General features: G+C 42.4%; 1 protein-coding gene across 3 annotated transcripts in view; it reads right to left on the bottom strand.

The window, feature by feature from the left end:
• Positions 1–13,652, bottom strand: part of PRLR (prolactin receptor) — a 156,295-nt gene extending 142,643 nt beyond the window's left edge. For 2 of the 3 annotated variants that reach the window (XM_070587033.1, XM_070587034.1), the window contains exon 1: positions 12,982–13,641. The gene's annotated coding sequence lies outside the window, so the exon portion shown is untranslated. Of the gene's footprint in view, positions 1–12,981 lie in introns of all 3 variants that reach the window. The other variant, XM_008512017.2, reaches the window with a different exon arrangement.
• Positions 13,653–14,103: the final 451 nt, after the last annotated feature.

Here is a 14,103-nt window from a genome sequence, read left to right as displayed (position 1 = left end):
AGACCATGGACAACCTGTGACGTTTGTCAACACAAAAGATAGTTTGCTACCTACAGCTTTGGAGTCCAGACCTATACAGGTAATTACCACATTCCCATTTCTTTAGGTCACACAAACAGCAATTTAGTTAGAACTGATATGAACTGACAAGGATTTGATTTCTAACCATTGTAATCTGTGATGATTTGAAAAGTCCACTTCTGATAAGTTTCTCCCTTATATTGAATATTGAAACTTGAAAGACATTTGTTAGGCTCTGAGGCAGGGTATGTAAAGGGGAATTAGTCATCGTCCTACCCTCAGGTGTCACTAATAACAAGCATATGACTATCTAACACAGGGTGGTAAATGAAGGTGAAGGGGGTAAGACCATGGATAGAATGAGTGCATTCTAAAATTTTCCTTCGGGTCACAGGTTTTGCCTTCCCTCATACTCCTTCCAAATCTTAACAAACGACTCGCTCCATTGACTGATTTTTAACTCCACCCATCCTTCTAGACATCCAACTCATGCAAAGCATATCCACTTCTGTTGAGGGACTTCTGAGACCCGTGACGTCACTGAGGCTTGGTGATTGCAGGGAGGAGCTTGTACCTCTACCCTCCTGAAAGTAGGTATATGTGGCACATTGGGGGCCTAAGTGAACCCCAACATTCCCAAGTCCCTACAGAAGACTGAGCTCAAGTAGGCTTCTATCCCAGGGCTCTCAGCCTGACACTTAACAACTCTATCTGGATTATTTGTAAAATCACCACTGAATGCATATCCTCACCAATGCCCAGAGGTGGGCATCTCATGTAATTTCATCTCCTTTTCTATACGTGGCAAGATGAACCCTTCTCTGAAAATACTGCTGTTCATCCTCTAACAGCTACACTGCATAATATACTTGAGTTTAGAGAAGAAGCTCCAGGACCAATAAAGAATCAGTGCTAGTAGCACTGGGAGGTCAGCAACAGACTGCAGGCTCTGGTTTCACACAGTCATAGCATCTCAGATGTGAAATAACCAAAAAGAACATCTATCTCATATTCATATACATGGTGCATTTTTGTAAATGCATGGGATATTTTTGATAATAATTTAGTAAGAGTGATTGCCCAGGGGGGCAAGGGGTAGCTGTGGGACAGGAGAGGGAAGACATATTTTTCATGGAATATTCTTTTGTACCTTGAATTTTAAGCCATGTACAAAAATAAATAAAATTTAAAAAGTCACAGATCTGAACAGTGTTATGGTTTCAGTGATGTCTTTTGAAAAGCAAAATCGGAAAACTTTGCTAAAAGAAAAATAAAACTCTTCTAGTTAAACCCTGAATGAAGCGATGGGATCACTCCTCTATGATCACATAGCTGCCATCACACTGCTCCGATGATAGCTCTAATCTCTGAAACACTAGGTTTTAGCTTAGGACATATCCAATTTCATTCAACCTTACTTTCTGTTGCATATTTAATCAAAATCATCCAGTAAAAGAGGACTTTGCATTATTGGTTTGAAAATGAATTTTTAAAAATTAAGTTATTTGTAGGATTCTAAGCTATCTGGAGGATATTCAGACTCAAAATGGCTTTCAAACTTTATTTAATTAATCGATGTTCCACTGCAAGCTTTCTAATGTAAATAAGGTGATAAGTCTAAACTATAACTATAGTTCTTTTTTTCCTCTGTAGTTTTGAATTTGCCAGTTAATATAACCATAGAAAATCTCTGACATGTATTGTATAACATTTTAAAATAACACTCTTATTGAAAATCAAACAGTTGAATACACAGATTGATGATTTGATTACGTAAATTTTCACTTCCCATGAATACATGTCAATCTCTATGGAAAATTACCCTTGGCAATCGGAACAAAAAAGAAAATGCCTTCTATTTAATTGAAATACATAACAAGTTAAAACTTAGAGCATAGATGAATCATCACAATTACTGCCTTTATAATCATTGCAGAAGAATACATTAATGGAGTTTAAGAAACCTTAATGAATTTCTTCGTGTAAATCTCAATTCTGTTCAATTCATAGTCTTACTACCATTAGGAAGGGGGGAAGGTCTATTGCTTTCACACCGATTATTGGAAAACCAAGTAACTTGAGAGAAGAATTTTCTGGAAGTCGATATGCAGTGGAAGGTAGAGAAGAATTGTATTCTTCTCTATTGTGTTCCCCAGGCTTGTTTCACTTCTAATAATAAAACTCTGGAGAGTATCTTCAATATTTTTAAAGCAAAAATGTGATAAGTAAATTAATGACTGTTTTTTCTGTTAGTTTCTAAAAACTAGCCTCAGATGACCCTGGAGGGCAACTAGAATTTGCTGCAAAGCTTGAGTAACTTTGATTTCTTCAGCCCTTTGAGAAGGGAGAGGTAGGTGGGAACAACAGGAAGCAAGAGTGGTGGGCAGAAGAGGGGAGAAGAGGGAGCCTATCACGGAGAGTTCTCTGGTGTTGACAACTTTGTCCAGCCAGGATCCTGGGTCAGGGTTTCTCTTCCCCTTGGCAGATGGCAGGTGGTTTAGATGTGAAGCCCTCCTAGAGAGTTGAATTGTCCAGCTTCTCAATTATGCCATTTCCCCTCCAGCCCCACTCCTGGAAGCCCTGACCAGCTGAAGTGCCTCCTAATGGTACCTTGGGGTTATTGCAGGAGAAACAAGTCTACTTCTGAAGGTAGCAGCTTCAGTTACGTAAGAAAGAGTGAAAAGGAGCCAGGTAAAAAGTGGCACAGCTTAGTGACTAAGAACCTGGAGTTCTGCAGCCAAACTCAGTTCAAAACCTGGCTTTGCTGCTTACCAGCTGTGTGATCTTGGGCAAATGGCTTAACCTCATTTTTTGCCTCAGTTTCTTCAAGGGTGGTTGGGAGGACTAAATGAGTTAAAACATATGAAAGTCTTAAAACAAGGCCTTGAATACGGTTAAGTGCTCATTAAATGCTTGCTTTTAGGATGTTACCATTTATATGGAGAAAGTGACAAACTGCAAAAGCCATGTGTAAGGGTCTGACAGCATGAAGGACTTGGTAAATTCAGCCGAAGTGTCAAAATACTCAGAAAAGAGATAAATCAACAATGTAAATCAACAACATGAACGTGACATTTTCAGTACTTTTGAGAAGCACAGTAATCAAAACAACAAAACCCATCAGAATGGTCTTATGAGACAGAATGAAATTTTTGTGGTCAGGAGGTAGAAAGCAGAAAACAGAAATTTCTCCTTGGATAGAAATTTGTTTTTATCCTGCTTAAATAAGCTAAGGACAAAATCCCGAATGTTTCCAAGTAGCACTAGATGTTATTCCATTTTGGTTCAAAACCAGTGGTCCAAGGCAGGATAGGGAAGGAGCAATTATGAGACAGGACAAGGTCCAATATTATTCGTACTGGCCCTATCCCTCTGAAAGCCAGGCTGGCCCTACCTCCAAATTCGCTCCTGAACCCAATCTTTCTTCGACCCACTGCTGCCACCTTAGCAGATTCATCCTCACCTCTTGCTGTGCTCCTCAATGGCCTCCAGGTCCTCCCTCTGCTTCCAGTGTACAATCCATTCTCCACACAGAAGCCTGAGAGAGCTCTAAGATGCAATGTAAGCCATGGTACTTCCCTACTTAAAACCTCCCAATGATTTCCTTAAAGCACTTAAAATCCTGACTTCATCCCATGACTTCGGCCTTCTGATCTGTTTTCCTGCCTGCTTTTCTATCCCTTCCTCCCTAAGGTCCAGCCACAGTGGTCTCCTTTCTGTTTCCTGAACATGTCAAACCTTTCCCAACCTCAAGGTTTTTGCTCTTGCTGTTCCCTCTGCCTGGTCTTCTTTCTCCCTGATCTCTGTGACTTTCTCTTTAACATTGATGTTCTAGCTCAAATGCCACGTCTTGAGAGAGAGCAACTCTTACAAGCCTATTTAAAGCAGCCCTCATCAGACTCTATTCCTTTTACCTCACTAGTTTTCTTCACACCACTAACTTATTTGATTTTATTATTTGTTTCTTAATGCGGATATCTGTTTCCTTTCACTGGAATACACACTTCACGAGGGCAAGAACTTCATCACTCTGTCCCCAGCTCCTACAGCAGTCCCTGGTACATGGGGGACCCTCCATAAAAGTTAAGTGAATCAAAATTGCTGATGCCCATGATGCTTGGCTAACAGCAGGACTTTGCCTATCTTCTCCCAGCAATCTCCTTAACAATTTCTTATCTTCTCCTAATCCTGCAATCTTAACGCTCCAGAAAAGTGCAAGGGTACGTCATTTCCCTCCCCATCAAATCTAGTACAAAAACCTGGTTGCTTTTTGGCATTAATAAAACCTTCTGAAAAGGGTTGAAGTCTCTGGACTTAACTAGACTCTGGATAATCATTCTCAGATTGATTCTAGAATCACTTTCCATATCTTAGATTCTTCCATATTTAGGGTGACTTGTAATTGGCTCTTTCCAAACCAAAGTTCATGACTCCCCTAGCCCAGTCTGATGCTAGTAGCCTCTGTGATCCAGATGATTTCCCAGGACCAAGAGGGATTTACACAACCTAGTTAGTTCTTGACCAATTCACCTAGTAAAGTCTACCCAATCACAGTCCCTGGAGAATACTGCTGCAATTATATTTTTAATAAGGGTGTTAACAGCAATGAAGTTAATTGGCTTTAAAAGGGCTGAGATAGGAAAGCAAGAGTTGGTTAACTAAAGAGCAACATAGCAATTGGGCAATTTAATACATGCGTGGTAGTGAAGCTTAACCTTTATCTTTCAATCTCATAATTATTAAGCTTCTGGCAACCTGATTTCCAAATTGCACATACAGGAATTTTAGTCATGAGGCTGTGCAGGGCCACTCTGAATATGGAGTCAGTTTATATAGATGGAAAAGTTAATATTATGCTAGAAATCATGCTTCCCAAAGAGTAGAATGATGAAGTTGCTACCCAGCACAAATATGGTTTGGATGGTTTTTTGCGGTTGTGTGACCTAAAACAAGGCAAAAGAAGAAAAAGAAGTAAGTACTTAAAATTTAGATCTTGGCTGAGCAGTAAGATCAGCTCTTACTGATGCACATTATAATCACCTGGAGAACTGTAAGCACATGTGGATGCCTAGGCTCCATTCCCAGAATCTTGATTCAACGTGTTTATGGGTGGGGCCTGGGTATCTATATTTTTTAAAGCTCCCAAGATGATTCTCATGTGCAATCAGTGTCGAGAACTGCTGTTTTACAGGCTTGCTTTTTGCTATCGATAAAGATTTTGGAAATTGTTCTTAAATCAGTCACAGATTTGAGGACAGAGTAAAAGAAAATAACCATTTGGAGATGGCACAAAATGGACCGATCTTCTTCTCTTAAAGAAGCTGTAGTGGTAGGACTCTAGCCTTATTCCGCTACCCTTCCTAAAGACCTCCAAGCCTCACCATTGACAACAAACCCAGAAGTTCCCAATACCTATAAGGAATTCTTTAAAAATTCAGCTCTAAAAAATGCTGTGCTTTCTTCTCCCTCAGGTGTGTAACAAAAATCGATATACTTTCAGTGAACAGGAGCTTCAGAGAAGAGAAGTCAGAACAGCCTTAAAGCTCTGGATCAGGAAGCCTTCCCTTTCTAGAGGTAAGAGTGGATGCACACCCAAGCTTTCGCTTGGCTGGAAACTCCAAGACAGTAGGAATGGGGATCCTGGGATGGCTGTGGCTGCCCACAGGCTGCTGACACTCATGATCACAGCATCGGAGCTCAGGCACGCATCTTTCACCTACTGATCTGTGATGCTAATTCATTCATTAAAGAAATAACATTGTTAGGTACAGAGTATTCTAACGCCAACATGAGACTGGGCTGACTTACTCTGGGAGCCAAATAAGATATGGAAAATTCAGTGGCTGATAATTCTCATTTCCCCTCTGTCACCAGCTAGCCTGAAGGCCCAAGGCAAGTAATTAGTCTCCATTTCCCAATTTGTAAAGTTGGAGAGGTAAGAGAAGATTATAAATAGTTATAAAACAGCTGCTGTGGGCACGAATGGGCATGATAATAAAGCCCTTTGCAATGATTACACCATACCTGGTGAATACAACCAGCTGTGAGATACCAATTGCTCCAGACTTGGCTAGGGTTGACTACAGGGCACTCCTAAAGCACAGTGCACGGGAATGGGCAGCTGGTTACACTTTTTAGCCACACCATCCAAGTAGTTAGAATCACCATCAACAACAATCATCCACGAATTAAAAAGACTACATATAAATAAATGAGGATAAAAAATTTCTACCAAGTAAAGATCACATATCTTGATGGTCCATTTAATCCCTTTTAATATACTACTCTTTTAATTTTATTTCTCATAATTATGACATAAAGACCTTGTGTTTTTGCTCAGTGATTTTCAACTATGGCTTCACATTAGAATATTCTGGGGAAGTAAAACCAACAACAACAGCGATACCCAGGCCCCATTCCTAAACTGATGAAACAAAAACTCTGGAGATGGGGTTGAGGTACCAGCATTTTTCAAAAGCTTCCCTGGTGATCCAACTGTTCTTTTTCACATCAGCAAACACTCCACGCACAATCTCATTGCTGTGCACCTGTGCATTTTTCCTTACTTGGTGTGCCCTCTCCATCTCTGTCTTTCGCCTAGCCTCCCATCCTTCAATGCCTGTCTCTAACCTGGTCTTTCTCAATATTCTTTAGGGCTTAGGGACACACTGTCTTCTGCAATCCCCAAACTCAAATTGTACCATTCATGTAACACATAGAGAATTCTATCTTAATTGCTACTGGTGTTTTATGTTTATGCCCATCTTCCCAACCAGATGATATGCTCTTCCAGAGCAAGGGCCTTGCTTTATTCCTCTTTTATTTCCCCCGTGTTTATTCCTCTTTTATTTCCCCTGTGGAGTCTGGTACAGACCTCCTGGATTAGAATATGCTGAAAAATTTGTTGCTGTTACTGTAGACACACTAAAGTTCACTCATGTCACCTTCTTTTATTTTTTTTTTAAAGATTGGCACCTGAGCTAACAACTGTTGCCAATCTTCTTCTTTTTTTTTTTTTCTGCTTTTTCTCCCCAAATCCCCCTGGTACATAGCTGCATATTTTAGTTGTGGGTCACTCTAGTTGTGGCATGTGGGACAACGGCCTCAGCATGGCCTGATGAGTGGTGCCACGTCCGCGCCCAGGATCCGAACCAGTGAAACCCTGGGCCGCTGAAGTGGAGTGCATGAACTTAACCACTCGGCCACAGGGCCAGCCCCACATGTCAGCTTCTTTACTGCCACTTCCTCCAAGATTTAGATTTCAGGTGGAAATGAACAAATGCTATTTGTGTATTTCAAAGAGCATCTTGTATAGTGTTTATAATGGAAACACTCCCCATCAGGCATGCATCTACAGAAGTAAAGCCATAGGTTCTCAGGTTATCTATGATAATCATGGCCAAAATCTGTACGGTACGGGGGCTGGCCCCGTGGCCGAGCAGTTAAGTTCGCGCGCTCCGCTGCAGGCGGCCCAGTGTTTCGTTGGTTCGAATCCTGGGCGCGGACATGACACTGCTCGTCGAACCACGCTGAGGCAGCGTCCCACATGCCACAACTAGAAGAACCCACAACAAAGAATATACAACTATGTACCGGGGGGCTTTGGGGAGAAAAAGGAAAAAATAAAATCTTTAAAAAAAAAAAAAAAAAGACAGCATCTTTAAAAAAAAAAAAAATCTCTATGGTACGTTTCTCCACTAGCATTTTATGTGGCATTATCTCATCAACTCTGAACTTACTACAGAACTGCGAGGGAAGGCGGGTGATGGTAACACACAAACCAGTACAGAAAAGTGGAATCTGGGCCTCTGGTATCCCAGGTCAGAGGCTATCGCTAACAATACCGGAATCTGACTGCTCTTCCCTTTGGAAGAAATGAAACTTTCCTTCAGGAACAAATCATATCTTTATTTTGTTGTTGTCATATATTTATGTTGTTGTTATTCAAGGGCCGCTTTAGCTAGTGGACAAAAGAAACCAAAATGGCCTTCTGTGATGTCCTTGGAGCAGGCCTCTGGAAACCTGGACTACACCTTGTTCAAGCTATTTTAACTAAAAGGACAGAGAGGGAGAAACAGTTATTACCACAATGAAATGATTTATTTAATGAGTTTTGCACACAAACATGGTGCCCTGGCTGTGTCCTCGTCGGATTTTACAAAGTGCTGGGAATGACAAAGACATTGGGAAGTGATTTAAAGGTAAAACTGCAAATCCAGATTCAAAATGACCCTTTGGTCACAGGATGTTTGAAAGCTTCTTGATTTGCCTGAATGAGAGGATGAGTGGTGATGAATGTAAGCGCTAAGTCTATTTCATCAAATCCAATAGTGATACGATGTAGGGGGCTTCAAATTATCACCAGCTCAGCAGAAGAATGACAGTGGGGGAGGACGCAGAGGGACCTCCTTTTCTCTTGTTTCCTGCTTCACTGAATAACTGAATTTGGGGACAGACTTGAGAGGTCTGAGCCAAGAATAGAGGAAAAAGTTACGTTAGGAAGAAAGGAGAAAAATTTCCTATCATCCCTTTGTCAACTTATTAGTCTAGACCAGCTGTTCAACGGAAACATAATGCGAGTAGCACATGTGATTTAAAATTTTCTATTAACCACAATAAAATAAATTAAAAGGAAACAGATGAAATTAATTAATTTTCATCTAAACCAATACATCCAAAATATTATCATTCTAACATATAATCAATATGAAAATTAATGAGATATTTTATTTTTTTTCGTTATTAGGTCTTTGACATCTCGGGTGTATTTTAGACTTATGGTACATCTTAATTTGGACTAGTCACACTTCAAGTACCCAATAGCCACACGGGGCTAGCGCTACTGTATTGCACAGTGCAAGTTTAGATGCACTAGCTGGAATTTGGGACATCAGATAGAAATTATTGTCAGCATTCAGATACCTAATATACTTTTGATATTTCCCTTCTGCTAGTTCTTTCGTTATCTCCCAGAAGAAACATGCTGTGTTAGCAAAAAGTTTTGGGCTTTGAAGGGGGTTCAAATACCAGCTTTGTAACCTTGGACTAGCTGCTACCCTCTATGAGTCTGGGTTTCTTCAACATCAAATCAAGACAAAAGTAGATTGTTGGGAAGATTAAATAAGATCGATAACTCCCCAGATTGTTGGAAAGATTAAACAAAATTGGTATAAAGAACACCACACAGCCTAGAATAGTATAATAGGCATTCAAACAATAATTTCCCCTACATAAAACCCAAATTGATTTCTAAGGGGCCATCTCATTTTATCTGAGACTCTCCTGCTTCATTTAGTCTACTTCTGGATCTTTCCCTTGAGGTTTCTTCTGCTAAGGCAGCCCTTTGCCCACACCTTCATCGGGCTGACTCCCTCTTATTATGCCAGTATAAATTCAAGGGTGACATTCCCATGGAAATCTTCTGTGGCTGCCCTATTTTAATGCCCCAAGCCCTGTTACTCTTTGGTTATCAGGCTCTCTTTATTCATAGCATTTATCAATATCTGAAATTATCTTATTTATATATTTGTTTACTTGCCTCTTATCTGTCACCATCTCTAGCATAGAAGCTCCATGAGAGCCAGGACTTGTCTGTCTTATTCAGAGCTCTGCAAGTATTTGTTGAATGGATGAATGAATGCTTAACACAAAGAGGCAAATGTAAATGGTGTCCTGATTCTAAAGGTAGTAGAGAATGGAAATTCCAGTCTCTTTTTAACTTAAAAGAATCCAACAGGAAGTCAGTGGCCCAGAGCCAGTCTCACCTGCCGAGGTTTGGTACTGCCTATCTCGAACCTCACAGCTGGACGTGGGAGGGGTTGTGAAAATTGTTCTCCATAGGTGATTTCATCATTGCTGCCTATGAACACATATCACATGCAAAGTATATGTTCACGTCACTTAAAATCATCCAGAATATTTGGTTATTCTTGCCCTTTAGAAGAAGAACTAGGTTGGGGCTCAGTTGGCACGGTGCAACTTTCTGATGAGGAAGCTCGGCAGCTCAGGGTAGTGGAAAAAGAGTGTGTTTCAAAATCAGACAGACCTGAGCCCCCTTCTGCCTTTTATCAGCTATGCAGATTGGGCAAACTTCTATAAGCCTCAGTTTCCTTATCTGTAAAGCTTTAAATGATAATTCATATCCTGTAGTGTTGCTATGAAAATTAATTGATGTAATGTAAGAAAGTGCTTAGTACATCTTGAAGGCTTAATGAATAGTAAGTATCTATACTGTCATTTTTGAATCCAAGAATGCCTTGCCAGAATGCCTGATCGATCTTTTGAATGGCTACTTTGAGGACATCCAATTTCTTTTTAAGGTTCTGATATTTCTGTCCTACATTTCTACATATCCAACTTCTTGCACCTTAGGGGTCAGGACTGCAAAGAGGGAGAGAGACAAAGAGAGAAACAGACAGAGAAAGAATAAGCTGAATTGGCTAAATCTGTGCCATGCTGTGAACAATGACAGTGGAGACCCTTCTCTTCACAGAGCCAGTTTCTGGTGCATCTGGAGATGGATGCAGCCATGAGCTCTCTCCAGTTTCCATGCCAAGAGGTTTGTAACTACAGGCACAGATTTAGCTGTTTTGTACTCAAGATTATGGGGCAAAAGAGAATTGAGAGACAGGGTTGAGAATCATGTTAGTCTGGACACATTTTACTCGCTGGCAACACAGAGTGCTCTGCTGGACGGAGGCGAAGCACTAGACTGGGCTCTTATTCGGAACCCACTACTCACATGTGAGAATAATTAGACCAGAACTGGTTTTACTCATTCTGCTACTGGTGTAAGCCCCATAGGAGAGAGAGTACGCTGCTCTAAAAAAGCATGAGACTAGTTAACACTTACCTGTAACTCCACATTGATATAAACAATAGCAGCTTATCATTGGATATTGACCAGGTATTTCCATTTTTCATTTTCCTAACAGCCATGCAAGAAAGGCAGTATTGTTTCCCGTTTTACAGCAGGAAAAAGGAGGCTCAGAGAAATTCAGTGACTTGCCAAAGTGTGGGAGCGAAGATTTGAAGCCCAGACTATTAGGCTCCAAGCTCCGTGTGTCCTCTGCTACACCTGACAGACACTGCCAATGGAAGACCCAGGTCCCACAAGGCACAAGTCCCTAGTACCTTAAAGGAAAAGTGCAGAGGTCCGAAAGCACACCATTACTAGTCCTACTATACACTGGGGAGCAAATGGCACGTTCAAAACAGTCTTGGCCCCACTGTCTAACATCCAGCAGGGGATCTGAAGAGCTCTCTTTGAGACAGACAGCGATGCTCTGCAGGTGGCTTTCCAGTGCTGTTTGTAGGACTGAAAACTCCACGGGTGAGGACCATCACCTTAGGAAAGTCATTAAAAGAGTTTGTGAGGAGAGTTCCCCAGGGGGCAGAAACTGGTGGAGCCCTTGGGAAACAGGGTCCTGGTGGCTCACACATGAGAGGAGGGCTTTCTCCTACAGCAGCATGGCTGACCCTAGACCCCAGGGAAGGCTGTAGGTGACTCCCATAGCCAGCCCAGCTACCAGCAGAGGTTTGGCTGGATGGTCTTGATGCAGGTCCTCAAAAGGAAGGCAAGGGATGTTCACCTGGGGTTCAGGCAAGGTCTTCACGGGGTGTCCACAAACGCTCAGGGATTGCTTGCAAAACTTGTACATTCCATAATAAAATCTTTTTTCCCTTGCGAGAAGACTCAGAGCTAATTCTCAAAAGAACCCATGATACCTAATTTCTAAGAACCTCTAAAATTAAAATTTTCATTTCTTCTTTACACTATTAAGCACTTTTACCCCATTATATATATACTATATAATAATGTATATATATACATATAATGTGTATACACATATACACACACACATATAGCACAAGTAAAATGTTTAATGGGGTATGTATGGAATAATTAATTTCCCTAAATGTTGCAAAGAAAACTGAGGCTCAGAGAGGACAGGTGTCCCACCCAAGTTTTCACAGCCAGAGACAGGGCTAGAATTAGCAGCACTCCACTGACCAAGAAGCATGAGACTCAGGTGGGAAATCTTTGCCAGCCAACTTGATGAATAAAGACAAACTAATCCCTCAAGATTAATAACGTTTTGCAACCATTCTCAAGTCCAGTCATAGAAAATCCTAAATTGCTTGTTTTTAGGGCAACGTGGGCTTCTTCCCCAGGATACAGGTAGAGGTCACTAAAACGTATGTTCCTACCCAAAGAGCTAGAACTGCAGCCCCGCTTTTCCCCTCCGACGCAGACTCCCCAGCAAGCTGAGTTTGCCTGACCTGCCTCCTCCTCTCGCCTCCTCGCCGCTCCCTCCAGGCTCCTCTCCGACTTGCTTTGCTCTGCTGAGGTCAATCGGCCTGTCTCTTGCTCTGCTAACGAGGTACAACTAGGAGGCTGCTTACCTGCCACTACCCCCATTGCCTTTTGGGGGGAGCTGCGCCTTTCGGGTCAGCACAGGTAGCGCTAAACTTTCCCCACCGGATACCCCAGAGGCTGCTGCTGCGGCTGCTGCTGGGAGAATCCTCAAGTCCTTTGTCAAGTCCTCACCTGTCTGAGCCTCTTCTCCCTCCCCGATATTTTTCTTTCTAATTTGACATAAATCATTTACATTCTGAAAATCCCACAATTACGCCGAAACTCATTCTCCAGGGTGCATCTGAAGATGCCTTATAAAAATACTAATGTGTGCAGTTGTAAAAGCTGGCATGGGGGCTAGTATTTCTAGTTCCTGTGAGAAGGGACATCAGTGCGGTCAGAGCCCGGCTTTCCCACAGGTTGCCGCGGCCAGGCAGCCCCTCTGCCGGCTCTGCCGGATTTCTGGGGTTTTCTTGCGCAGCTCGCGCCCGCGGCTGCCCTCGCTCCCGGCCTCGAACCCGCAGCCCCGCCGCCCGCGCGCGGTCCGCGCGGTCCCCAGCCCCTCGGCGTCCGCCCGGGCTCAGCCCGTCGTGGCTACTCACTTTTGCCGGGAAGCAAAGTCTGCCATATCAGCCCGTGAGCACTTCCTGCAAAAGGACGAGGAGGTCCATTGTGCGTAAAGATGTTTCATGAACAGCCGGTAAAATCCAGAAGGAGGGAAGAGGAGCGAGTAAGACAGAAAGCAAAGGAGGGGGAAAGCCCAGCCCAGATGGGTGTCTCGGCTCCACGTCCCCAGCCCTTTGGCTCTGTGAGAAGAAGCTCAACTCAGTGCACTTGTTCACTCTTTCTTCAGTAGAGGAGGAGTCAGTGTTGCAACAGTTATGTTCCTTGCTGGAGGCAAAACAGTGATTTTCTTCAGCATGCAAAATGTCCAGAGCCTGCCAGTTTTACCAGGTGAGGGAGGGAGTCGGTGGAGCCAGAACGCCGCAAAGACGTGGAGAAGAAAGAACTGATTCCCCCCTGGTTGGTTTTGCATGATCAGGGCCCCACGTCTTCCATTGAGACGGTACCAAAAAATAAACAGACGAAACAATAATAAAAATGTCTTAATAAATTGAATGACCTCAAAGATGGTATCTCTCCTGGCAACCAAGATGTGGAGTGTCTCCCTGTCAAATTTCTTTCCTTATTTCTGAATAGCGTTGAACGGCAGCGGGGCCACGTTGGAGGGGGGCTCCAGAGATTTCAGTCTCACCTTCCGTGAGAAGAAGGAGGGGTCAGCGTGATAGGGGCGAAAGAAAATAAACAGTCCGTGACCCAAGCAGGTTTTGCTTTCTTTTTTGAAACTCCAAAGCGGAAACTTGCAGGGTGCTGTGGTTATTCTCTGCCATCTAAGTATTACACAGGAACATTAGTCGTGCCTAAATAATCCACCCTTTTGTGGTTTTCCACAAATATACAATTTATCTTTTCTAATAGGGCTGTATGTGGTTCTGGCTTTTTTGTTGTTGTTAATAGCAAAACCCTGCACCACTGCCACCTTCTCTCTTGCAAAGTACCGAAACGAATAGTGGTAGCTGCCTGAATCAAATAGTTATCCCTCAATGAGTAAGCTGCTAGTGTCAGTTTGATGCCATTAATTAACATCGCATCTGATTGTTTTATTACCCAGAGGGGCACCAAGAAGATATTTTAAACAAAGACTATTGAGTTTCAACAAAAAA

Source organism: Equus przewalskii, chromosome 20 (assembly GCF_037783145.1).
Source record: "Equus przewalskii isolate Varuska chromosome 20, EquPr2, whole genome shotgun sequence".
NCBI classification, from domain to species: domain Eukaryota; kingdom Metazoa; phylum Chordata; class Mammalia; order Perissodactyla; family Equidae; genus Equus; species Equus przewalskii.
The sequence above is the reverse complement of the archived record's forward strand: the minus strand, read 5'-3'. Positions and strand labels throughout refer to the sequence as shown.